We start from the raw sequence: 27192 nt of genomic DNA, 5'->3' as shown, positions 1-27192 counted from the left end.
TCAATGTGGGAATTCTTATCCTCTTCTGAAACCAGGGTCAGGAATCATTCGCTGCTCTGGGAGGGTTTCTGTTTGTTTCTGTTGCCAGAATTAATCCTGCTGCCTTTCACATAGGAAGAAGAAGAAGAAGACGTTTCTCTCATTTGTGAGAGTACATTTCCTTGTTATTGTTTTTTAAATCACGTGGAAATCTCTTACCCAAAGTTCTATCCAGTTAAGGCTTCTGCAGAACTAAGAGGTAGCATAATTATGAGAAAACACTTGCAGATGTCTTTATTTTATAAAAAATAAGGCTTTATATTCACTCAGTGATTTTGTGCATTCTCAAACGCATATGCATCATAGGACACTTAATTCTGACGACAGCCATCATGCACCAAGCACACTCTGTATTAAGCACTTGACTTGCCCTCCAGAGACTCCTCTCAACAGCTCTACAAGGTGGATATTGATACTATTCTCATTTTAGACATGAAAGAGGGTCCAGCACCTTGCCTAAGTCCCATAGCTAACCAGTGGCCGCAGAGGGATTCGAACCCAGGCCTATCTGATTCCAAAGCCTGTGCTATTCGTGAAATCACAGGCACTGCTACAACACTCTTTCAAAGGAGGAAAAGACACAGGGGGGTTTCGGTGTTTTGCCGAGCATCCCGTGTGAGATCAGGGAGAGCCTTGCAGCATCAGTGGTTCACAAAGCACTGTTCTGTTGGGGAAATGTTTATTTAGAAAACCACTGGGATGGAGAGAGAGAGAGAGGTGATGGCTTCATTTGTTATTCAGAGCCTTAGGTGGTTTGAATGGCTGTTCCCCCTCCAATCCCAGTGCCCACTGGAACCAGACTGCAGCCCCACTGCAATGCCTGGCATGTCCCCGGACACACTAGGAGGAGGTGACCAGCTCCAGGGCAGGAGACCCCGGTGGTAGTATCTGAGAATGGAATCATCATCATAGCCAATATGCCCATATTAATGCACTTAATTCCCCATAATGACCCTGCAAAGGGGACTCTCTAAGGCTCAGAGAGGTAGGTTAAGGAACTTATTCAATGTCACACAGTAGGAGGGGCTGAGCTTTAAAGCCAGGCAGGCCAGCTTCAGGGCCAGCACTCTTAATCACCACATGGTATACAAAAAGTAGAGTAGATTGGGAGCCTTGAGGGTTGGTTCTGGGCCTTGCTGTACCACTCACTCTATGTCCTTGAGCAAACATAACCTTTTTAGGTCTTATCTCTTCATCTGTGACTAAGGGGGTTCATAAGAGTCTATTATGATGATTGTACCAGGGTCAAAAGAATAACAAAGAAGAAAGTGTGCTTCCTTCTGTGAGATATAATGGCTCCCATGTGGAGCCTGAGTATCTAGAGATGCTGAGATACTACTTCTTCTCATCCTCATCACCATCATCACCACCATCATCATCATCATTTCACTACTCATGCTTTCTATGCATTATCTCTAACCCTCATAAACAACGCTAAGAGGTTGTGTAGTGGACATTATTCAGTCGGCCTGGTATCTCTGCATTTGCTGGGAAAAGTAACTCCCTTCCTTGAGGAATACCCCTCCACCGACTCCCACATGTGCTTCTACAGAAGGTTGTCAATCACAGGAAACCACCCACCCTTGCCAAAGCTGACTGCTCCAATGGTCAGCATGTGATCCAACTTAGGCCAATCAGGTCCTTCCCAGGATTTTTCAAGTGAGATAGCAGGGAAGAAAACCAATCTCCCTCTGGTAGAGAAGCTGTGAAATAGGAGGTCATGTTTCCCACCACTAGAAGAACCACCACTCCCTAGGAACTGCAATTTTTGCACGTAGGGACAAGCAGAGAACAGAGACAGAAAAGAGTGTCCTAACAATGTTGCAGATCCTGGTTCCATCTGTCACCAAAATCTAGCTATACCCCACCCTTTGGGGGCTTATAAGAAATAAACCAGATAAGCACCACTGGTCAGTTCCCATTTAGGCCATTTAAGTTATTTACACCTATTTAAGTTCATTTGAGTTAGGTGTCTGTCATGTGTATCCAAAAATTCTGAGTGACAGAGTATTACTATTATTGTCTTTCCACATTCTCAATTTCAAACTGAAACTACCAGGCTAGTGAATGTCATTCTTGGACTAGAGCCCAATCTATCAGATGCCAATGCCAGGGCTCTTTCCTTCACTATCCTTCCTCTTCCAACCTGAGAAGACAGTCCTAGAAGACAGGGACTCCTTGCCTGGTCTGGTGCCTACTGCAAAAGCATGACTTGAGTTGGCTAAACATTTTGAACCACTGGCCTCCTCAAGGAGGTAGCTTCTAGATTCCTCTGATACTATTCAGAAGCTTCAAAGAGAAGACACTCAGAGAAGACAGTGAACTGGGGCATGGAGGCTTTGCTGGCTGCACAATGGTGTAGTGGATGGGGCTGGGCTCTGGTGTGAAGAGGTCTTTGCTATAAGGGTTCATGGTCAGATTTAACCAGTGGGCAGGGCAGACCTAAAGAAACCAGGGGAACTTTGGGTTTCAGGAACATACTCATGATCAAGGACCTACACGAGAATAAGGATGAGGCCTGCTAGACTTTTTGGGGTGAAACTCAGCCCATTATACCAAAGGCATCCTGTTCTCTTTTAGAGTTACCGGGCCTCCTGGTTCCCGACCCAATGCTCTTTCCACAGGGTCAAACTGCCTTTGCAATACCGCCCTTCCAGACATTGCGAAATATCACTTGAAATGTAAGAGTAGTTGTCAGGTAGGAGAAATATGGCTTATTCAAGACCTAACTCAAAACGGGAAAAAGGGATTTATTTCATTGACATTTAAAGGCATTCTTGATTTTTTAAAAAAATCCTGTAGCATCTGGGGCGCCTGGGTGGCTCAGTCGGTTAAGCATCCCACTCTCTATTTCAGCTCCTGTCATGATCTCATGGTTCAAGAATTTGAGCCCCACATTGAACTCTGTACTGACAGAGTGGAGCCTGCTTGGGGTCTTCTCTCTCTCCCTCTCTCTCTGTCCCTCCCCCACTTATGTTCTTTCTCTCTCTCTCTCTCACTCACTCTCTCTCTCAAAATAAATAAACTTTGAAAAATAAAAAATTTTTCAAAGTTAAAAAAAAATCCTGTAGCATGATTACCGATAACATTTATTAAGCACCTGAAGCTTTACTTATAATTTTTATCTATTAAGAATTCTGTATGAGAGGTGCCTGGGTGGCTCAATCAATTAAGCGTCTGACTCTTGATTTTGGTTCACGTCATGATCTCACAGTTCGTGAGTTCAAGCCCTGCCTCGGGCTCTGCACTGACAGTACAGAGCCTTCTTGGGATTCTCTCTCTCCCTTTCTCTCTGCCCTTTCCCAGCTCTCTCTCTCTCCCTCTCTCTCTCTCTCTCTCAAATAAATAAATAAATAAATAAATAAACATTTTTTAAAAACTCTGTATGAATCCCTACAATATGTACACACTATGCTAGGTCCTGAGGGCTGAGTAATTAGCCAAATAGATATGCTCCCTGCCCTCAAGGAGCCTGCAATGTAGCAGGAGAGACAGATGTGAAATAAACACACACACACACACACACACACACACACACACACACACACACAATTATAAATGGGAATCAGGATTAAAACAGGAGAGAAAAAAAGAGGAACCTAATTTATCAAGGGAAAAATTGAGGAGATAGGGATCGGGGGATTTCCAGCATAGGTTGGATGATATTAACGCATATTTAGACAGACAAACTAAGCAGAGACTTCCATCCAGTGTAAATGTAAAAGGCTAAGTGGCATGGTGATTAAAGGGACAGCAGTCATGTGTTTAGCCAAATGGTCTCAGAGAAAGAACCAGTTAGGTCTCTCAAGAGTTTAGAGCTCCTGTAGCAACAGCTCACTTAGCATGAAAAGCTGGGTTCCCAGAAGTCCCGAACACTGCACTGTGGAGCCATATTGGAACCTGAGACAAAGGGAAAATGTACACTCCTATATACACTCATCAAAATATCCCCAAAATATTTTGAGCCTAGTGAGAAAAATTAGTAAAAGCTCTATAATAAAAAATTATGACCATGTATAAAGCCCCGCATTCATTGCCCAATCTCTTCTCACACGTTGTCAACTCTCGTAAACCCTCCTGGTGGCATCTGAGGACTTTGGGGCCAGGAATGTGGGGCTAATTGGAAATGACTGTTCCCATCCCACAACAACGCACCATGGTAACCCAAACAACAGCCTATCTTCATGTGAAATTTTGATGTGTTCAACATGATTTTTTTCATTGGTTTTTACATTTAAAACTTTCATTAAAATATTATTTGTCTTGATTACTAAGTTTTTTGACACTTGCCAGAAGTGAGTTTTGCTGCCAGAAGTGAATGCCACGCTTGTCTCACCCTAATCCTGATGTTGGTCCTGAACCACACAAAGATTTCACCTTTGAACATTTCCAAAGGCAGAGATCTACAACAGGTGACTGCATGCCTTATCTAGGGTATTCCCTTCTGTTCCAGCATGAACTTGAATAATGTCAGATGTGAACTTTCAGGAACCAGGCTTCCCATTTGAAATTTTGGTTTTGGCACAGGCCAACTCTTGGAAATCGTGATCGGGGTGAAAGAACGGGGTCACCTGCCAAATGTTGTTGCACGGAAGAAGCTGCTGGTTGGATGATGTTGTAAAAAAGCAACATATGGTTTCAATGTTGCTTGTCGCTCCTTAAAATAAAATCATTTCTGGAAAATTTGCTACTTTTTATTTAATATTTAGGAGATAGTCCATAGTCTTAACATTGGCACAGAAGAAAGATGTTAGAACATATATTCTATTAAAGCATTTCCTTCTTATTAAAAAGATAATAGAGGTGCATTTTCTAGCCTAACCAGAAGCCAGGTATGACCTGAACCAAATTAAAGAATAACGTTTCCCTGGTATATGTTCCCGGTTTTGATTGGGCAACACCCAAATGTACTACCCATTGCTCAATAAATGTCACAAAATTCCTTGGACAAAATTAAATGGGTGCTTGCTTTCAACTCTGAAGCACAGGGCACACACTTCTTCCTGGATGATTGTTTTGAATGATGTGATGAAATCAAGCAAACACTGACAAGGTGTGGCAGTCCCAAGGAAGCTGAAATTCCCCGCTCAGTTCCTAGTATTAGAACTTCTCGGCAAACTAGATGCAAACATATGAAGAAACAAAAATACAGCCGCACCCAGCCCTACCACATACTAGCAGTGTGACCTTCAGCAAGAAATCTAATCTCTCTTCTTCTCAAGTGTTCAGTGAGTCAATTTGGGCTTGACCCCTAGTGTTGTTGTAAGGTTAAATAGAAACTATTCACTGGGGCACAGATTTCTTATGGCTTCCCCAATGTGCATCTCCTCTTATTCTATAGGAATAGAAGCCCCAATATTTACAGCTGCCTTACATGGCTATGCAGAATAAAGACTACATTTCCCAGCTTCCTTTGTAGCCAGATGTGCTCACATGGTTGAATTCTGACCAGGGAAAATGGGCAAGAACTAGTGAGAGAGAGCCAAGAACCATCATAAACTATGAGTATAAAGGCAATATTGTAGGACTAGCAAAGCAACAAGACAGAAGGAGCTTGGGTACTTGACCTTCATGGAGCCATCCTATCAGCCATGGATTGCGTATGTCCAGACTGTTATATGAGTCACAAATAAAATGATATCTTCTTTAAGCTACTGTTACTTCAGGTCTCTGATACAGTGAACAAAATTGTATCCTCACTAATATCCCATGTACAGTATTCGGCAAGTGACAAACACATCATAAGGCTTGCAAAAAATATCAGCTATGGTGATGACAGCAGTGGAGATGAATTCTACCTCTATCACCCTTCAGAAGAGCATCGGACAATTAAAATAAAATCCTGAGGGACCCAATGTGAAGCCCATTGCCCTTTCTTCCCTTTACTCAATTCTCTGACTCAAGTGACAGTCATACAGTAGACACGTTTACAAAGGACATCTACCCATGATCATTTCATGTAATTTCCCTTTATTAATTACAAATGTGCCTGAGGGGAAGGAAAAACATTTCTAAGGAAAAACAGCTTCTACTTAAAAAGTCAAATTGTCAAATGCCGTATCCTGAAAACCTCCAAGAATCAACATTTGTTAACATTTTCCATATTTGCTTTAGACGATTTTTAAAAATAAAGCATCACAGATATGGTTGAAGCCTCTGGCTTCACCCATGCAATTTCCAATAGGTGATGACCCTTCAGAAGTAGTTGAGTACCCTCCTCACTGTATAGTTGTGTCTTAATAAGTATATGTATCATAAGAAAGACATAGTGTAGCTTTAGATAATTTCTAATCTTATATATTATGTATACACTACATTAACACTTGGCAATTTTCTCATTTGGTAGACTATTAGACAACAATCATCCTTGTTAAATGTGGGGGAGGCATTAGTATCATTATTATCTATGTTTTTTTCATGTCTAAAATATATTATAAACATAATTTTAAATAAAAAGTAAGAGAATTTAAAATAAGTACTCAGAAGTTATAGTAACATGCACATCACCAAGACCATTCGGGTTGGGCCAGGTGTTATGTGTGTGGGGTAAGGGAGACAGGTGGTCATTTTCTAAACATTTTACCCTACATGTGTGAGCAATCAACTTTTTAAAAAAATGAAAATACAGTAAAACCTTGGTTTGCGAGCTTAATTCTTTCGGAAACATGTCTGTAACCCAAAGCACTGGTATATCAAAGCAAATTTCAAGAACCATTGACTCAATTGTAATCATCTGACGTCTGGCATCACATGCTACTCTTATTGCAAGACATCACTTGTTTATCAAGTTAAAATGTATTAGAAATGTTTGCTTGTGGGGCGCCTGGGTGGCTCAGTCGGTTGAGCGACTGACTTCGGCTCAGGTCATGATCTCACGGTTTGTGAGTTTGAGCCCCGCATCAGGCTCTGTGCTCACAGCTCAGAACCTGGAGCCTGCTTCGGATTCTGTGTCTCCCTCTCTCTCTGCCCTTCCGCCACTCATGCTCTGTCTCCCTCTGTCTCAGAAAGAAATAAACATTAAAAAAAAGAAAAAGAAATGTTTGCTCGTCTTGTGGAACACTCTCAGAACAACTTACTCGCACTCCAAGTTTTATTGTATTCTAAACTTACCCAAATGATAGTTATGTTAATAGGTGACTAATCACTTTACAAATGTAGGTCTAACCTTCTAAAATACCCATGAATAGAAGCGCCTGGATTTCAACTCAGGTTATGATCTCAGGGTCATGAGATGGAGCCCAGCATCAAACTCCAAGCTGAGTGTGGAGCCTGCTTAAGATTCTCTTTCTCTCTCTCTCTCTCTTTCTCTCTCTCCCTCCCAGTCCCTCTCTCTCTCTCGGAGCACCTGGATGGCTGAGTCAATTAAGCACCTGACTTTGGCTCACGTCATGATCTTATGGTTCATGAGTTCAAGCCCCACATTGGGTTCCTCTGCTGTCAGCATAGAATCCACTTCAGATCCTCTGTACCCTTCTTTCTCTGCCCCTCCCCTTCCTGTGCTCTCTCTCTCTAAAATAAACATTAAAAACAAAAGATGCTCTCTGTGAATCCACTCTGTCCCTCCCTTGCTCTCTCAAAACAAACAACAACAAAAAAGAAGTATTTCGGGGTACCTGGGTGACTCAGTAGTTAAGTGTCGGACTTCAGCTCAGGTTATGATCTCATGGTTTGTGAGTTTGAGCCCCCCATCGAAGGTTCTGTGCTGACGGCGGGGAGCCTGCTTGGGATTTTGTCTCTCCCCTCTCTCTCTCTCTGTCCCTCTTGTACTCTCTCAAAATAAAATAAAATAAATAAATAAGATAACCATTTTCTTAAAAAAAAAAAAAACCCAACAGTAAGTTTTCCTTAAAACACTGAATTCAGGTATATTTGATAGGCATAACTACCTATAAAATAATATGTCTGACAAAATTCCTTCTCTATTATAGTTATTATAGTTAATTTTGATAGGTGATCAATAAAACTTTTAAATGTAAAAATATTGGATCAGGAAAAAATGAATCATTTCTTCTTGGTCTGAGGAATATAAATGCAGATTTTGGGGGGTATCAGTTCTTTAAAATAGGCCTTCCCCATATTGTACTGATACATGGCCTGTTTGTGCAAGGACAGCCTCTACTACTCACACTTTTAGAGGATTAACAGTGACCCAAAACATCGACTTTTATTTTTATTTTTATTTTTTAGAATCTGTGTGTTCAGAAGAAGAGAAAGAAAAGGATGTATTTGGAAACTGGCCCTTCTCACACAGGCATAGCCCCCAACATCATGTTTGAGCCCAATTCCTCCCCCTCCCAGGCCAGAGCTGACCTGACATGGTCTGGGTCAGTTACATTCTCTGACCCTGAATTTGGACTTGAAGTATGGAGGCAAGGTCTTCTGGTTACAGAAGCTGAGGGCAGATGACATTGTGAGTTGTGAGGCAATCGTGCACAGAGCAGGAGACAAAGGTGACCCACAGAGAACGAGAAGAGAAAAGAGAAGGCAGGGAAGCAGGGACAAGGAGCCCCGGGTCCAAGAGAGGAGGTGCCTGACGGGACAGCTGCCCTGGACCAAAAGCGTTCTGGTCTTTCCTGAAGCCCCCAACACTCGATCCTTGGAGTCCACGAGGTAAGCTTGTATCCCCAGAGTGACACGCCTGTCCTATTTCTGTGATCTCATGTATGGTTGGATACATGTATACATACGTGTGATGTACACATACGTAATGTATACACATCATGTATATGTATTACTATTATTATTATTTTATTTTTGCTTAATTCAGTTTGAAGTAGATTTCTGTTACTTGTAAGCAAAAGAGGCTTGACTCTTACACACACACACCCCCCCCTCGGCGAGCAGGCATTCTGTGAGGCCACCACCTGCAACCTGACCTCGCCACATAATTAGCGGAGATCTCATACACGCACGCACCCTGCGAGGACTCACCAGGAAGTGGCCGGCCCCACGGTGTTTTCCCTCTGAGAGCTGTCAAATTAGAAACAAGTATACTGTCTCCATGTGGGTGTTCCCTGAACTTGTTTTAATTAGGTAACTGAACCAACACCTTGCTTTCCATATGCACTATTAAAAATAGTGAAACAATAAGAGAACTGGCATTTAATATCTCCCATATAGATGGACACACTTTCTTGATTATTGAACTTGACTCCAGTGATCAACTAAAGTTCCTTGGAGAACCTGGACCAGATCTCATGTAATAAACATCCCACCACAGATGCTGTTGTGGAATGTGGGAAAGCAGGAATAAGAAGTGGTCAAAAACATAGGTTGTGGCCTCTGGCTGGACTGACGTGGGTTCAGGACTAGGCCTTACATCTCAAAGGCTTTTGGACTTGGGGCAGGTGCCTAACTTTCCTGAATCTTGGTTTTCTCACCTGAAAAATAAGGATAATAACAATGACTACTCCGTGCAAGGATGAAGCAAGATAATGCCTGTAGGGAACTTAACCTAATACCTGTGCAGAGTGACTCCAGAAAAATGTTAGCGGTGCCAGGTATTATTGTTGCGGTGGTTGTTACCATGGGATGGCCTGTTAAGCTGAAGGCTGTTGAGACTCAAAGGTCTGGATTTCAAGCTATTTTTGCAAGCAGTGAACTACTAAAAATAGGAGGCAGTGTTTACTCTCATAGCTTCGGGGAACAGCTATGACTTGGTCTCCGACCAAGTAGATTCGGTGGTAGCGTAAGCAGACTGGTAACTGCCTCTCCGTTCAGACCACATCCTGACTGGACTTCCCTCCAGGGAGCTCTGGACAACCCAGAAAAGCAGGCCCAGCAAATTTCTATAGGCCAGCCCCTTCAGGAGGCTTTCCAAGAGAGCGGACCCGGTGCCCTTCTTGTTTCACGCAGGAAACTGCAAACACGGCAGAAGACCCAGGTGACAACCTGAATTTCTGTGTTCCTTATCCCACCACCACCACACCACATAATGCTAGGGCAGTGACTTAGTGACTTACAGAATCCAGAGCTCCGAGGCAGAAAAGAGCCGCCATCTTTTCCGAGGAGCTGAGCAGAGAAGGGGAGTTTTGCTACAACCCGCGCCCTGTGGACTATCCTGACTAGAATCCTAAGAGTTGAAGACCATCCAAACTTGAACCGCTCCTGGTCCAAGGGACGCATCAGAGATTAGGGAAATAACACCTCCCAAAGTCTCTTAAAAGCCTATCATACAACCTTTGAATCTTAATTGGAAACTGGATCCATTTCCTGGATTGGATGTTTCCAACAGTAGAAAAGACGTTCTTATTCCAATATGTTGTGCAGCTCACATGACTTTAGACACACACACACACACACACACACACACGGTATGCATGTGTATGTGTGTTCTACAAATACCAAAAATTGACAAAGTTTTCTTTTTCTCATGTTTTCTTAATATTTTTTTTGCTTATTTATTTATTTTGAGGGAGAGAGAGAGTGTGTGTGTGTGCGTGTTAGCTGGAGAGGAACAGAGACAGGGAGAGAGAGAGAATCCCAAGCAGGCTCTGCACTGTCGGCATGGAGCTCGACACAGGGCTCGAATCCACAAATTGTGAGATCATGACCTGAGCTGAAACCAAGAGTCAACACTTAGCCAACTGAACCACCCAGGTGCCCCTTTCTCATTTCTCCCTGACCCACGTCTTGCAATCCGTAATAGATGTAGCATTTGTCTGAGTCTATGGTGGTATCACGGTTACCAGCAAGTGATGAATGGTGTCTAATCTCTTAAAGGTTTTTTAAATTATATTTTATTTTTATTATCAAAGTTTCAGTGAACATTTACTAATAAATTAAGTAGAAAAGAGAATAGGAGGTAAAAATAAAGGAAAAAAAATTTTTTTTGTTTTTTCATTTTTTTTTAAATTTTTTAAGTTTATTTATTTATTTCGAGAGAGACAGGGACAGCACAAGCAGGGAAGGAGCAGAGGGAGAGGAAAAGGGAGAGAATCTCAAGCAGGCTCCGTGCTGCCTGCACAGAGCCAGACACGGAGCTCGAACTCACAAAGCTGTGAGATCATGACCTGAGCCGAAATCAAGAGTCTGATGCTCAACCAACTGAGCCACCCGGGGGCCCCTAAAGGAAACTTGTATGACATATCAAGATATTACATAATGCATCAGGAATGAGTACCCATGTCTTATCCCCCCCCCCCCCCCACATAGATACAAAAGCACTGAATGGAATCATAAATCCTACGGTTTGGAAGGGGCTTAAGGAAATTATGTAAAACGTTGGCTAACTGAAACACTAAAACAGCTATTTACGGACAATATGACTGTCTACAAAAAAATCTAAAAGACTCTTCCGACAAACTACTAGGATTACAAATGCTGCTGGATACAAATGAATATTAAAAAATCAATAGTGAAAAAAAATCAATAGTAACACCATATCCCAACAGAAAACTAACAAAAGGTATAAATAAAAAATAAAAACAAGATTCCATTGACAACAGTAACAAAAACTTGGGGAACTTAGAAACCAATCTAACAAAGGAAATACAAGGTCATTACGGAGTAAAGCTTGATTGAAGCACACGAAAGACCTGAATAACTGAAGCCATGTTCCTGTATGGGAAGGGAAGATAAAGACGGCAGTTCTCTCCAGATCAGTCTGCAAATTCACGGCAATTACATTAAAACCGTAGGTTTTCCCCCTGTGGCATTTGACAAGTTGATCTACAAGTTAGTATCAGAGCAAAGAACCAAAAACGCCCAAGATAACTTAGAAGTGCAAAGAAAAGCAGCTCACCACACTAGTTAGCAAGCCTTATGGTTTAGCCACAGTGATGTCAAAAGAATGGCATTGGTGTACGGACAGACAAATAGAACAAGCAAACGGAATAGACAGCCCACCAAGAGACCCATGCTAATGGGGAAACTTAATACATGACAGAGGTTACATTACAAATCAGCAGGGAAAGACCATTCAATAAATGGTGTTGGATCAGGTCATTTGACATTTGGAAAAAAGATTTTTTTAGAAATCCACACTTCCCGTCATTCACAAACTTAATTTCCATGTCAATTCAGTAATTAAAGTAGAAAGCTAAACTTTAATATTTTTATGACCTCAGGGTTGGAAAACGTAAAACATAAAGAACAAGATTGGTAAATCTGACTGTGGTAAAATTTCAAATGTAAACCATTATTTACAAAAGTAAAAAAGATAAGCTAAAATCGGAAAAGAATTTTTAATGCATAAACCCCAGAAAGGTGTTTTCAATGCATATTTCAATATATAAAATCCAACAAGGTAGGGGCCACCTGGGTGGCTCCGTTAGTTAAGCATCCAACTTCAGCTCAGGGCATGATCTCAGAGTTTGTGAGTTTGAGCCACGCATCGGGCTCTGTGCTGTCAGCTCAGAGCCTGGAGCCTGCTTTGGATTCTGTGTCTCCCTCTTTCTCTGCTCCTCTCCTGCTCACGCTCTGTTTCTCTCTGTGTCTCAAAACTGAATAAACATTTTGGGCACCTGGGTGGCTCAGTCGGTTAAGTGTCCGACTTCTGGTCAGGTCATGATCTCACGGTTCATGGGTTCGAGCCCTGGGTCAGGCTCTGTGCTGGCAGCTCGGAGCCTGGAGCCTGCTTCCGATTGTGTGTCGCCTTCTTTCTCTGTCCCTCCCCCATTCGCTCTCTGTCTCTGTCTCTGTCTCTCTCTCAAAAATAAATAAACATTAAAAAAAAACTTTAAAAAACCTGAATAAACATTTGAAAAATTAAAATAAAATAATAAAATAAAACCCAACAAGGGACTATTATCTGGAATATATAAAGAGCTCCTACACATCAATAAGAAACAGACAAACAGCCCAATGGGAAAGTGGGCATAGGATAGGAACGAGGAATTCCCAGAAAAGAAACCCAAAGGACCAAGAAACATAGTAGCTAGTAAGCAGGAAATGCAAATTATGACAACAATGACCCTCCATTTCATATCCATCAGAGTGGCAATGGTTAAAAGCACAATACCAAATATTGAGGATATGGGGAGATGGAAATTCTCAAACACAGCTAGTTATCACAAATTGGTCCAACCTCTTTGGAGAACAATTTTGTACAAAGTTGACAATGGGCATACCTACAGAGCCCAGCAATTCTATTGCCAGGTGTATATCCCAGAGGAAGTCTGGTATCCTATCCATAAGAACCCATATATGAGGATGCTTTGGGCAGAACCGCGTATAGGAGAAACAAATATCTTTAAAGTCTCTTAATAAGAGAATAAACAGAAAATTTGGTACACTCATACAACGGAATATACATAGCGGTTAAAATGAATTCACTTCACCTAAAAGTATCAGCATAAGTAAATTTTGAAACACAATGTTGAATCTGAAAGGCAAATGGCAGGAGAAAGTGATATCAAGCCTTCTCATTTTATTAGAAGGTGTCACCATCCCTCTGACTTATCGCTTCCCTGAAAAATTGCAACAGCCTAAGTGCTTCCCATTCGTGTCCTTCCTTCTGCCATCTTCCACACGACAACCATGGCACCCATGGCAATCATCCTGCTTCCACCTTTCAACAGCTTCCCACAGCAGCCTTCATAAAATCCAAATTCCTTACCGAGGTCTCCTCGGCCTTTCCTAATCCTCTCCGCCTCCTTCCCACTTCTTACCCTCCAGTCCTCCCCGCCTCTTTCCTTCATGCTGCCCGGTGTTCACATCCAGCCTCTGTGCAAAGTCTCGCTCTTCGATGTACACACGAAACTCATTCCCATGTGAGGGAATCGGCACTTGCTTGCTGTTCCTTCTGTTTGACTTGTTGTTTCTTATCGTTTAGGTTTTGATTTTAAGTATTCTGTTTTTGTTTTTGTCTTGGGAGAGGGAGAGAAAGAGTGCCCGAGCAGGGGAGGGGCAGAGAGAGAGGGAGAGGGAGACAGAGAGAGAGAGAAAGAGAGAGAGAGAGAGAGAGAGAGAGAGAATCCTAAGCAGGCTCCGCACCATCAGTGCAGAGCCTGAGGTGGGGCTCAAACCCACAAACCATGAGATCATGACCTAAGCTGAAGTCAAGAGTGGGACACTAACCAACTGAGCCACGCAGGTGCCCCTGTTTAGGTTTTGATTTTAAATGCAGTATCTTCAGCAAGGCCTTTCCTTGGTGCCCTACCAACCCCCTCATTCCCCTACCCTCTGCCAGTCTGAACCACAATATCCTACGTCATCATTTTCGAATTTACAGATACCTACAAGCATCCCACTTGTTCATATGTTTATATATTTAGGACAAAGGTTTTTGCCTTATTCACCATCATATTCCCAGGGTCTAGAGCAATGCCAAGCACACAGTAGGCACTCAAAAAATATGTGTTGATTTGTCTAGGTAAATTTTTAAAACACACAAAACTATGCTATATGATGTTATAGGCACCTAGTTATGTACAAAAAGAGAAAACCGTGGACAGTAACAGGGGTAGAGTTTGTTTCTGGGTAAGAGGCCAATAGGATTGGAGAGTGGGACAAAGCTTTAAAATCAATCTGATATTTTTGTAAGTGGTGAAAGAAATACAATGACATTTATTAAATCTGCATATTGTCAAATCTGAGCAGCGGTCATGTAAGTATTGAGCTTTTCTGATCGAGATATTTCATAATGAGAACACAATTGTGGGTTTCAAAGAGATTTGAAATGACAAAATTACAGACATAGAGAATAAATTAGCAGTGGTCAGGGCTTAGGAAGGGGGTGTGGGGGACGGTGACTCTAAGTGGGAGCTCTTGGCGGTGACTGAAAAGTTCTATATCCTGCTTTTGGGGACAGTCACACTAACCCACAGGTAATAAAATGGCACAGATTTATACGGACATCAATTTTCTGGTCTGCACGTGCTACAGTTACATAAGATGTAATCACTGGGGGAAACCAGGTGAAGGGGACACTGGTCCTCTCTGTCCCTCTCGGTACCGTCTTCACAGTTTCCTGTGAGTCCAGAGTGATTTTTTTTTTCTTTTTATAAAAAGAGAGCTATGCAGTCCACCTAACATAATATTATTTCTGTTTGACAGATGAGACGAGTGAGGCCCTGAAGAAGAAGAGTGATGTTTGGCAGGCGGTATGTGGGCAGGGCAGGGGGGCCCCCAGAACCTGCGGTTTTCTTTGAACAACCAAGTCAACAAACGCATGGGTCTAGATCCCCCAGGGGCCCTTCCTCAGGACTCTGCCGTGACCCTGACTTCCCAGTGAGTAACTCGGTCTGCACAGCAGAGCTGCAGATCCCACGCCTTCGAATTGGAGAAACTTGCTCCAAATTCCAACTCTACCACTTAGCAGAGGGATGGCCCTTTACTTCAAGCACTCGGAACCTCGGTTTCCTCATCTGCCAAACAGGGACCGTGTGATGATGCACCACATATGCTGTTAAAATCAAAGAATGCACGCAAAGGGCTTGGCATAAAACTTGGCACACAGCAGAGTCAGGGCACAAGCAAGAGTCAAGAAACACAGCCTATTACCTGTGAAAGAAATCCAAATACGTTTACCATTTGTCCCAAGGACCCTCCTACGCAAGGTACTGTCCAACCACACAAACAGTTTTTGTGTTGGGTGAAGTGAAAGTGGAAAGGTGGGGACGTGGCAAACTGTGGACAAGTGGAGGCGGAGGGTGAAGTCAGGAGAGAGGCAAATGACCTTAATTGCCTACGCCCTCTATCTGTTATTAGAAAGTAGCGGGGAGACCCAACCAGAAAAAGAAAAGAAAGAGTATAAAATCAAACGGTGTATTTTGTTTGTGTAACCCCACAGATGACAATACGATGTAATCACACATTCAATGCCGAGAGACTATCGACTCTGTTAGATTGACCAGACATAAAGCCAACCGAACGCGATACGCTTCAAGTTCCCAAAGACTACAGCAAGACTGTAGACGGTGGTCGTTTAAAATTAAAAAAGAAAAATGAGGACACTTCTTTCCTTTTGGTCACGAACTCCCTAACTTTAAAACCACTGAAACGAGACTGAGTCTCTGAGAGGAGAAGGATCCGGGCTTTGCTTTCAGTTGGCCGAGGAAGAGCATTCCAGCCCCAGAAGCACACACACACACACATGCAAGAAACTGGACACTCGATTTGTTCTCAAAAGGTACATTAAAGCTGACAACAAACCCACTTGAAATTCTGAAATCAGAACAACAAAGAATTGGGAGAAAGAATTGGCCTTTCAGCCGAAAATATGCTGACAGGGTGACAGGGTCTGTGCCATGTCGGCAGAAATACATAAATCAGGTGGCTAAAAAAAGGAAACGATCTGGAGTGCAACTCATTTTTAGGACTAAATCACAAAAATTAATAAAAATATGTGAGGTTTTCCTAAAGTTACTGGGCATCAGGAAAACATGAGTCTATTGTAGAAAGAAAAGGTTGAGCATATCTTATTTTCAGTAAGGGGGAAGGTCCCCAAAGCATAGCCATCCCCTCGCAAATGCTTTTAAATCAGTAATTCCTACGACAGAAAGTGCTTGTTTCCTTTTGACAAGATTTTAAGTACACTAGTAAATCTAAGTTTAATGCCCATCAAATATTTTGCAAAAGTAATGAAGTCCAGGTAATAAATGAAATCTCAGTAAATCTCTCCATTTAAAGTATTGCTGACAAGAAGAATCGGTACCCTGTGTTTCTGGCTGGCTCATCCAATTTGACGTATTAGCAGAATGTAGCAAAATTTGCTTAAAGTGCTGGTTGTATAACGGTGAGATTCTTTTCTAATTTTTATTTAAAACACAAAGATGAATGACCTACAAGTACTAACTTTTCCCTTAACTCCCAGTGTTCGACAGCTCATATTCCTCCACTAACTCCCTTATGTAACATTCTTTCTAGCAATGTGAGCAAATATGTAGTCATAGTATCAGCCATCAGAGCAACAGAATTCTCTACAATGAATTAATTTCATGTTAACTACAAAATAAAAATGGAATTACACCTAAAAAAGAAGATAAGAATAATGAAAGGAACCAGAATATTTCCTCTTCTGGAAAATAAAAAATGGGAAAATCATATCAACTCCCATTAGTTCACTGCTAATTAAAGGATAGATTTGGTAAAGAATATCTTCTAAAGTCTTAATGGACTTAAAAAGCTACAAGAGCTGGACGGTAGAAATCGTAGTAGTTAAGGAATATCTTTGTTTCACTTTTAGGCTTTTTTACAGAATATGTAAAGTGCTGTAAAAATGAAAGTACTGTAAAACTGAAGGTCAATTTTAGTCAAAATGAGAGGGAGATTCAGGGTTTAGCTAAAACTCCCTATCTCAATTTTCCTATCTTGACAGTGTCTACATCTTTTCTTAAATTTAAATACATTATTAACTTGAATTCATTACCTTCAGAATTCATATCATAAAAATGTATGTATGTGAAAATGTGAAAAGCATCTGACCTTAGAAACCAATTTATTTTTCCCTTCTTATTTCAAAAACAATTTATTTCCAAATTTCCAAAGCAAATAATCTCCCAGGTGCTTCCTGCCAGTTGTAAAGAACATTCTATTTAGGGACGACATTGGAACAACACATTTCACCTCCTCTCTCTTCCTGCTGGCTTCCAGTGTGTTGGAAATTAAGAGTTTGAAATTAGGAGTTTTAATTAGGCAGGCTTTCTCTGCCTGTTGGTTTATTTCCTTTATTTTAAGGTAGAAGTCTCTATATGGTTGAGTGCAGCTCCTTACAAAGCCACAGAGGGTCAGACCTGAAATGGGAAAGTTATTTTAATTTAGTCCAGCATGTTTGTTTTCCCTTTTTGCTGACACCTAGATCCTATTCTGATGTGACTGTGTCTTTGTTTAAGATGGCTTTTCAGGGTATGAGGGAGCTGCGTTTTAAAGGGCTGCGTCTTCTAAATGAGCAGGTAGTTCGTGACATTAAAAAAATTGTCGAAGTTCTGTAATTCCCCAAGAGCTGGCTATCATCTCAAAGGTATCTAGGGGGTGCGACTGTGGTGGTTTAAACAGCAACTTCATAGCAACTGGAACCACAAGTTTTCTGAAACGTGACTTGTATCTTGGTATCTGGTTACATCTTGGTTTCATCTGTAACAAGTTTGAACTATAAAAACCTTAAATAAAAATAAGAAATGAAGTGTTTCTGTAGAGGTGGTCCTCTTGAAGCGTTTGAAGTCATAAGCAGATCCCATGGGGCACAGATTCTAGACACAGAGTCAAATCACTGTGGTAAGAAGCACACACAAAATCATCTCTCTCTCCAGAACCACCTATCGGCTGCAGGAAATCAGTGTGTCGTCCACAGAACTGGCCACCCCTCTGGTATTACACGAGAGGGTGCGGGAGGATAAGTGGTTGGTATGGAAAGAAATACAGAAAGAGAAAGCAACAAGAGAGAAACCGGAGATAAGGGGATAGAAAGTAGGGACGACGGGCTGGTTTCAGGAGGAACTTGGTGCCGTAGCTGTGCTCAGTTGGTGTCTTTTGAACGGAACACATTGAAGTTGATATTATGATAACACCGAGAAAAGAAATGTTTTTCTGACTCTGACTTAAGATTTCTAAAGACAGTCTGCCGTTTTAACTGGAGCCACAGTCGGAGCATGAGCCATGTGCCTGCTCCCTAGTCCTGGGTGTCTCTGGTCAGGCTGGGTCTGAGGTTCTCAGACTGGGTACTGGGCCAGGCCTCTGGCTGGTTCGAAAGGCCCCAGGGCAGAGCACTTAACATTCCAGAGACATCATTTCTAGAATGGAAACTTAACTTCCAGGTCATTTAATTAGCAAATGAACAAGCTCATTTGGTCTCAATACTACATATGCTGTTTAAAAATTAACAGCATTTAAAGGAGAACCCTCAACTATGCTTACAACTTAGAGGGCAGTAATTCATTTAAGCCTGAAATATTAATCTAATTGGTGCAACCTTTTTGGAATATGATTTGGAAATATCTATTAAAATGTTAATGCACATATGCTTTCACCCTAATATTCCACTGCTAGAAGTGCACTCATATATATCCCCCTAAGCACATAGTGATGTTGGCACGGAGGTTTTTTCCTGCATCACTGTAATAGCAGAAAACTGGAAACGACCCAAATTTCGCCCATGAGAAGGAGATCCATGCAATCAGTGATGGTGCGTTCATAGGACGGGACACTGTGCAGATGTTGAAAAGAATGTGGTGGACCTTTTTGTTATCATAAGGATATACAAAGCTGTATAGATATGAAGAGATCCCAGAGACTGAAATAAAAAATTAAATAGCCGAATGCATAACATCCTATTTGGGCTTTAAAAAAAAAAAAATGATTGAAACATACGCTTTTCGTGCATTTTAAAATTCTGAAAGAACAAAAGAGAAGCTTTTAACAATAGTGACCTCTGGAGAGGAGGCTGGCAATTTTATTTTCCCCTTCATAGGCTTCTGAACTGATTAGACTTCTAATCGTGGTAATAACAGCCCTGTTATTACTTTTAGAATAATTAAAAACGAGCTAATAATACACGCTGACATTAAACCCACATGAGCAAAATCCGCGCGGATGCTCCTCGAGGAGACTATCCAAGGAAGCTACATTCTCCTGTATGTCAGGATCACTAGGGCTGCGCGAGCAGATGTTAACCCGTTGGACATAGAGCAAAATGCGAAACACAGCCGTTGACTCTGGGTTCCCCGCTCCGCTGGCGTGTTTCCAACATGAAACGCGTTGACATCGGTCGGTTTCTAAAGGTCTCCTGTCTCCCGACGCTGCAGTGCAGGACGGGCAGGAGCCCCGGGCAGCCGCAGCCGCGTCCGGGGGGGAGCTGGCTGGCCGCGGCCTCGCACAAAGGACTGTTTCTGTATCACCCAGCGGCGCCAGTATCCCTTCCCCGGCCACAGCCTGTGTGCACGTGTCGTAGACATTAGAGCCAGTCCCTGCGGCAGCTCCGTTCGAAAACTCGAAAGCTCTCGAGTAGAAAGAAGGGAAACTATCCCAAGTGAGATTCCTCCTCTTCCCGCAGACACACACACACACACTTTCTTCTCCTCGCTCCCCGTCTTTTTCACGCTCCTCTCTACTGGTTCCTAGAAATATCTACCGGGCTATTTCGTTTCTGGTCTAGTATGCATAAATCAAAATCAATTCGTTTCCAGACTGTCGTAGGAAGCCTTGGTTTTAACCCCCTTTATTCACCATACCGTTTCTCTCTTTTGGTGCTGCCTTAACCTGCTTATTAAATGTCTTCAAAAAATTGGGTTTGAAGGTCTGTAGCTTAAATGTCTTCCAAATATAAAACTTTCCTCCACTATAATTATATTTCAATAATGCATTAAAAAAAAAAAAAAGTCCCTTTGCTCCCAGAGTATTTTGAGGCTTAACAGCAATGCCAACAAGTAAAAACTTGTTATCTTCAGTGTTAAGGGAGAAGCCAGTAAGTTTAAAGAAAAGTTAACTCATCGTATTCTCGGGCAATACCTCTCACGTCTTCACTAACAATCTTTAACTTGCTCTTCAGATATTTATAATGCAAATGTGGGGGGGGGAAAGGACTGTGATTTTCATGTATAAATTGGGAAGCTAACTTTTCCGCAGCCTGTTTCTCCCTGCTCTCTCTCCCTCCCTCCAAAAAAACAGCAGCAGTAAACAGCAAACAAATCTCAAGGTTAACCCCAAAATAATCTCTTTAGTTACTGAGTTGAGAAATGTTACATAGAAAATAAGGGGGGAATGTGCTTTTTTCTAAAAATTTGGGGGCTAATCTAGTGTGAGTAGCTAAAACTGTATTTTACTGCATCAGTAACTTTCACAAGTCCAGATACTTGCTTATTTGTGCCATAAATCCATATTAACAATCCACTACTTTGTCAACCTTCTCAGCTTTGGCGCTAATGGAAGGTGCTGTTAACAGCCCTCAAAACTAAAGTTCCTTTATTTCTTCTGCCACTTGAGAAAAAGTTCTGCCACAAAATTCTAATAACACTAAGTTCCTACAAATCAACTTGGAAACGTCTAAATGTGTTTTTCCTAGAAAAAGTGCCAGACATCAATTTTATCTGGCAACCATCAAAATACATCAGACCACAAAACTATACGTTCCTGGACCTCACAAGACGCACGGCAAAATTTCCTCCAGCCAACCGAGTGTTCAGCTGCAACTCTGCAGTCTACAACATGGGCAACAACACTGAAATTAACCTCTGCTACCAAGCCAGGTAACACGCCCCCCTCCCCCCTCCCGCAGAGGGATGGGTGGAAATTTCAAATCCACCTTCTCAATTTCTGGTGTGAGATCACACAGGATTATTCAACTCGGCATCACACTAAACTCACTTTCACAAAAAAACAAGCATAAAGTCCAAGTAATGGAATTTTTATTTGCACATTCTGTTATTTTATATGAAGACAAATGACAGAAAACATGGGAATTTAAGTAAAAGACCAATTTCCTAGAATGTCACGGTTGGTAAAACGTCTGTAACTGGAGTATGGCATAATTGATGTACACGGTGACCTCAAGAGAGGAAATGCCTTTGGGATCTATCAGTCATTTATTCAACACCTAAAATGAAAAACATAGTGGGGATTACAAGGCACTTTCCTGAACAGAATTTGCCATCTAGCTAGACAAGATAACACTACAAGAGTTCAGAACAATGTAGGATTGACAGGTGGGGGTGGGGGGTGGGAACCAAGGGACAGTGATCTTTATGTCTCTCCATACTGCTTTATTTTTTCAAAACCTTGCTACATGTCTGACATTAATAAAGGTTTAAGAGTCGAACATCAGTGATGGAAAGGAAAGGACAGATGTGGCAAGGAACAGGAAGAATTCTGCTCTAGCCAGAAACTTGATGGGGGAGCAGGGTACACACAGATCTCTCCTTCTGCCTATGTCCCAGATCTATCAGCAAGTTCCCGCTGTCTCTAGAATCTCCCCCAGATTCTTCCTCCTCACCCTCTTCACCGCCACTGCTTCAGGCTGCTCGCCCTGCTCACAATCCCCTTCCTCTGGTATCTGAGTTCTGACCTCTTTTGACAGCCCAGCAAAGACCATGGACCCCCTGCTTGGAATACTGTTTTGAAATTTAAAAAAAAAATTGGAATACGCAGATCACAAAAGATGAATTCTATTAAAATGCACACACCAAAATGTTTTATTGGTGATGTGACAGGATAGATTTTATCAATTCGTTCAATGACAAGATGTAGCTGTGGGTCTACTGGCTACAGGATTTTCAGTTTAGTGAAAAATGTAAAGGGTATTTTGAGACAGCAGCAACAACCGTACTGTGATATCTATATACTATGTAACAAAAATTCCTGATTTCTACTGGTGACAAACTCACGTCTTCTCTTTCTTTTTCCATTTTTTTTAAGTTTATTTATTTATTTTGAGAGAAAGGGTGGGGGAGGGGCAGAGAATCCCAAGCAGGCTCCGCGCTGTCAGCACGGAGCCCAAGGTGGGGCTCAAACTCAGGAATCCTGAGATCATGACCTGAGCTGAAGTCAAGAGTTGGATGCTTAAACGACTGAGCCACCCAGGCGCCCCTCTTCTGCTAATTCTATTGTGATTTGTCGCCTACATTTATATTTGAAGGAAATGCTTGATTTCACATAGAGGTTAATGACAAAAACAATTTTTCACATCTGAGTTCGCAGATCCCAAGCGTTCTGTCCAGGGATTTCTTGCATCTTAATCTTGGATTAAGAAGTCCTGATCTAGAGATCTTCTCCTCCTGACCAGCAGCCACATTGCCAGTAAATCTGATGTTATCGTTCTTCAGCGCAAAAGTCTTCCACAGCTCCCTCACTTCCTGGGGCAAATGCAAACTTTTTTTGGAAGGCAAGCAAAACCCTCGGTGCTCTGTTCTCTGCTCACCATCTGGGGCTTATCCCCCAACTCTTGCAACCCCGGCGCCCTGCCTGTAGCTCAGGCCAACCCATTCTTTCAGTGCCAGGTCAAAAGCTGCCTCCTCCCGGATGCCTTCCCTGATGTCTTCAAGCAGACCCAGGCGTGTCTTTTCCGTCTCCACTGCTCATTGCACAAACCTCATCACAGGGATTATTTTACTGTGCTATGGTTGCCGCCATGTGTGTTGTCTTTCCACCACCGGCAATCCCCTTGAGGTGGAAACTGTTTTTTAACTTTGTGCTGGACCTTGCCTCATGCCTAGCACAAAGAGATGCTCAGTAAATCTCTGATGAAGGATTGAGTGAATGAAGGACTGAATAAATGAAAGAGATAAATATAAAGAGGGAGAAATCAAAGATAAAGCTACAGGTTGTTGGGGCGCCTGGGTGGCTCAGTGGGTTAAGCGTCCGACTTCAGCTCAGGTCACGATCTCACGGTCCGTGAGTTCGAGCCCCGCGTTGGGCTCTGGGCTGATGGCTCAGAGCCTGGAGCCTGCTTCCGATTCTGTGTCTCCCTCTCTCTCTGCCCCTCCCCTGTTCATGCTCTGTCTCTCTCTGTCTCAAAAATAAATAAACGTTAAAAAAAAAAAAAAGCTACAGGTTGTTTATTTATGTTTGAGAGAGAGAGAGAGAGAGAGAGAGAGCGAGCAAGAATGGGGAAGGGGCAGAGATGGAACCTGATGAGGGGCTTGAGGCTGGGCTCGATGGGGGCGGGGGGGGGTGGCAAGGAGGGTCTGCAGGGAGGATGCTCAAACCCACAAACTGTGAGGTCATGACTTGAGCAGAAATCGAGTCTTGCTTAACTGACTGAGCCACCCAGGTGCCCACATAATGCCACAGTTTCTGATCTGGATTAATGTAGGAAAAAAAAAAAAGAGAGAGAGAGAGAGAGCTAGAGAGAGAGAGAGAGAATGAAGGAAAAATTGTGCTCATAAAGTTTTAAATTAAGTACATGTACAGATTCTAATTTTTTCAAAGATATTAACTCATGAATACAGCAGAGCATAATTATCCACTCAAACACACCATTTATTCTAGTATTCTTATTATACATACATGTGCTACAGAAAAAGATCCAAACTAGAAACAGGTTGCATTCTGAAACAAGGTTTGCAAACCAGTCGTCTGGAGTTTAGAACAGTTTCCCTCAGAAGCAAATTGAAATTAGTAAGAAGGTGCCCAATGTATCTCACAAGTCCATTTGATCTGTAGTGTGCCTGAATGTCTCCGTGTTTAACTGAAAACCAGTAGAAATAATACTGTTCAATACTGTTGTAATATAGCCAATTGGACAAAGCAGCAAGAAGCGAATGGGAACATTATTTATCCTGAATATTGACATTGGAGAAAAGACAGGTTTAATTTTAGCAGGCTGAGGAAGCCAGGAGAGATATTTACGAAGATCAGAAGGAACTTCTGGTTATTTCAGAAGCTTTTGAGGGAAGAAGCCTTGGCTGTTTAATATGTATAATTTCACTTCAAGACTGAAGACGTTTCCTTTTGGCTCAAGGGAAGGAAAGAGAAAAGCTATTTTGCAGTACTTGAAAACATTTTGGAAGACAAAGGGGAAGGAGGAATGGAATTCGAGAGGTTCTGTGTGTCCTATAAAGGTTACCTGAGGTCGAATTATCCAAAATAGAAAAAAAGAAGCAAGCTTTATAAGGCATGGTATAAGTGGGGGGTTGTTACTGCTGCTAAGTATTTCTGGTTTTCTCCCCATCCTGGACACAGGGGAGGGCTGGACCACCCGGCCTCCTTGTGTCTGAGTGGCACCCCTTTGCAGAGTGCTGGCCAATGAGTGGAGAGTAGAAGTGACAAGGCAATTAAATGCCAAGGAGAGATCCTTGGGTTTCTCCTTTCCCACTGGCTTAGCACCTCAGCCACGTTTTAAGAGGTGACTCCTTTGGATGCCTGGGTTCTGAAATGACTTAAAGAAGAGCCCCCCTTGTGACACATGACAGACACGTATAGACAGGGAAATCTGTTAAGATATAAACCGTTGTTGTTTTCAGTCACTGAGAGTATGGAGATACTTGTTTCGCAGCATAACCTAGCTTATTATGACTGACACATTGTTCTTATACTTTACCTCCAGGGAAATGAGAAAGGCTAGCAGGGAAGAGACAAGCGGTTATGGCTGCCCTGGTTAGACATCTAAAGGAGAACAGAAGAAGGGAGAAGAGGTGTCAGTCAGATGGAAGCGATCTTCCCCAGCTGGTGCTCAGGGTTTGGGGAGATCTTGTTTTACTTGGAAATTAAAGACCCGATAATACCATAATTACAAATTGGGGAGACAGGGTCCTAGCCTTCTTGCAATGAACTACGTGCTACTAGAAGGCACACGGCCTTGCATTCATCACTGAGGTACATGCTAGGTGGAGGCCTCAGAGCTTAACAGCATTTGTAAGCTTGAGAAAAATGACGCAAGAGCGAATAAAAGCAGGGATTTGGGAGTCATACTGGCCTGAGTTCAAATCTTAGCTCTCCCTCTTAAGTCACTAAATCTCCTTTTCTCTAAAGGAGATAAAAACAGAATCGACTTCAAAGGTTTGCTGGGAGCACTGAATGAGGTCATATTTGTTAAGTGGCAAAAGCAGTGCTTGGCATTACTAAATATTCTAGCTTTTTCGAGTCTTCTGGAAGCCCAAGAGTTGGTTTGTTATAGAAAGGTCACCTCATTGTCATGTCCTGAACATAACAAATCCCACGGCCTACGAAGTGTCGTTTCGAGCTGGATCTCGTGGGAGCTCTCAACCATTACTAAGCTCAGTGACGTGCCTCTGTCTATGACAGCTGCACACCCCCATCCTCCTAGGCTGTCAAGATCAAAGGTGCGCCCCACTTTAAAACAGATGCAGGAGAATCCAAAGATGCAAGATGGATAGATTGGGGCAGTATCCACCATGCTCCAAGATTCTTTTCATTTTACCAAAGAATCCAAGAATTCCAATAGTATTTTGCAGGTTTTTTTCATTTCTTCTTCTTCTTTTTTTTTTTTTTTTTTTTTTTTAATGAATTGCTTGACAAAGAAAAGGAAAAACGAAGCTCAGTGGTTCCCTTGTCCATGAAGGAGCAATCAGAAATGAGAATAATCTATGTAGGTGGGAAAAAGGACTTGTGGAAACACATCTGTTGCCCGCAACTTTCTAGGGGCACATCTATGACACTGGTCAGGGAGCAAAGCCAGCCCTCCAGGTCCTTGGTAATGAAAATTCATGCAGAGTTATTGTGATAATAGAGGACACATGTCAGATTCCTGTTTCTCCAGCACAACCAAGATCTACAACCCCACATTCAAACTCCTTGATTACAGGGAGGCCCTCAAAGATCCACAGCCAGGTGAAAACACAAAATTCTTCTAACCGGGATAAAAATGGAATCAATTGGCTCCAGCTGTGAAAAAGTCCACAGTTAAAAGGAAGTTACTATTTTTTCAAAATAAATGAAAATATATTATGGCATAGAGGTAACAATCTACACTATAATTTAAGTGGAAGCTGAGACGCCACAAAAATGCGGAGCCTGCCTCTCCTAGGGCCGCTCCCACCCCAGTGGGAGAGAGATGGCACTCACATCTGTGCACGTGGGGTACTTTATCAGACGGGATCGAAAAGAATGAAGACGCCAAGCTTCTCATTGTACAGATGAGATAACCGAGGCCCTGAGAGATTCAGCGTTTGGCCCCAGGTCAGACAACCAGAAGTGGACCCCAAGTTTACCCAGTCCTGAAAGAGGACTTCAATGACCTGCATTTTGACATCGTTCCATACTTTGCAATTGATTAAATTCTTTCCGACTATCTCTCGACTCAGGCAAAGCAGCCCATGATGGGAACGGCCACTATCCCCTCAGGCAGCAAGGACTGCCCTGATGCCAACAAGACCCCGCGTGACTGACCCCAAGATGAGGCTCAGCCTGACCTTTATTGCCCACCTGCTTGTACTCACCGACCTTCTCCCCCTAGTTTCCTTACACAAACCTGGAAATATTTTCGGCACTTTGGAGTCAGTCTTTGAGACGCTAGTCTGCTGTCTTGACCTCACCGAAATAAGTTCCTCATTCTGCCTTTGGGTTTTGTCAGCAGCGAGTGGCCAAACCTGGTGTGTGTGGGACGGGGACCCCCACCCCCACTCCGAGCTGGTGTTCTTGCACCCGTGCACGCTGGATACGGTCATAGTTCAAGTTTCTGCTGCTGCATCACCATCTCCTCCTTTCCTGAGGATGGAATCTGCCAAGTACGTACCCCGCCTGGCCAGTGTGGAAGCCCACCTTCCAAGGGAAGCATGTGCCTGCAGGACCTAAAGCCCCAGACTCCAGGGCAACTGTGAGCCT

The 27192-nt window shown here is 42.5% G+C and overlaps 1 long non-coding RNA gene across 1 annotated transcript in view; it reads left to right on the top strand.

The window, feature by feature from the left end:
• Positions 1-23453, top strand: part of LOC125919429 (uncharacterized) — a 135241-nt gene extending 111788 nt beyond the window's left edge. Inside the window, exon 2 of the long non-coding RNA XR_007456779.1 lies at positions 23284-23453. This is a non-coding gene — a long non-coding RNA (uncharacterized LOC125919429). The remainder of the gene's footprint in view (positions 1-23283) is intronic.
• Positions 23454-27192: the final 3739 nt, after the last annotated feature.

This window comes from Panthera uncia, chromosome B4 (genome assembly GCF_023721935.1).
Source record: "Panthera uncia isolate 11264 chromosome B4, Puncia_PCG_1.0, whole genome shotgun sequence".
Lineage (NCBI taxonomy): Eukaryota > Metazoa > Chordata > Mammalia > Carnivora > Felidae > Panthera > Panthera uncia.
Note: the sequence above shows the minus strand (reverse complement) of the source record. Positions and strands in the feature narration are given on the sequence as shown.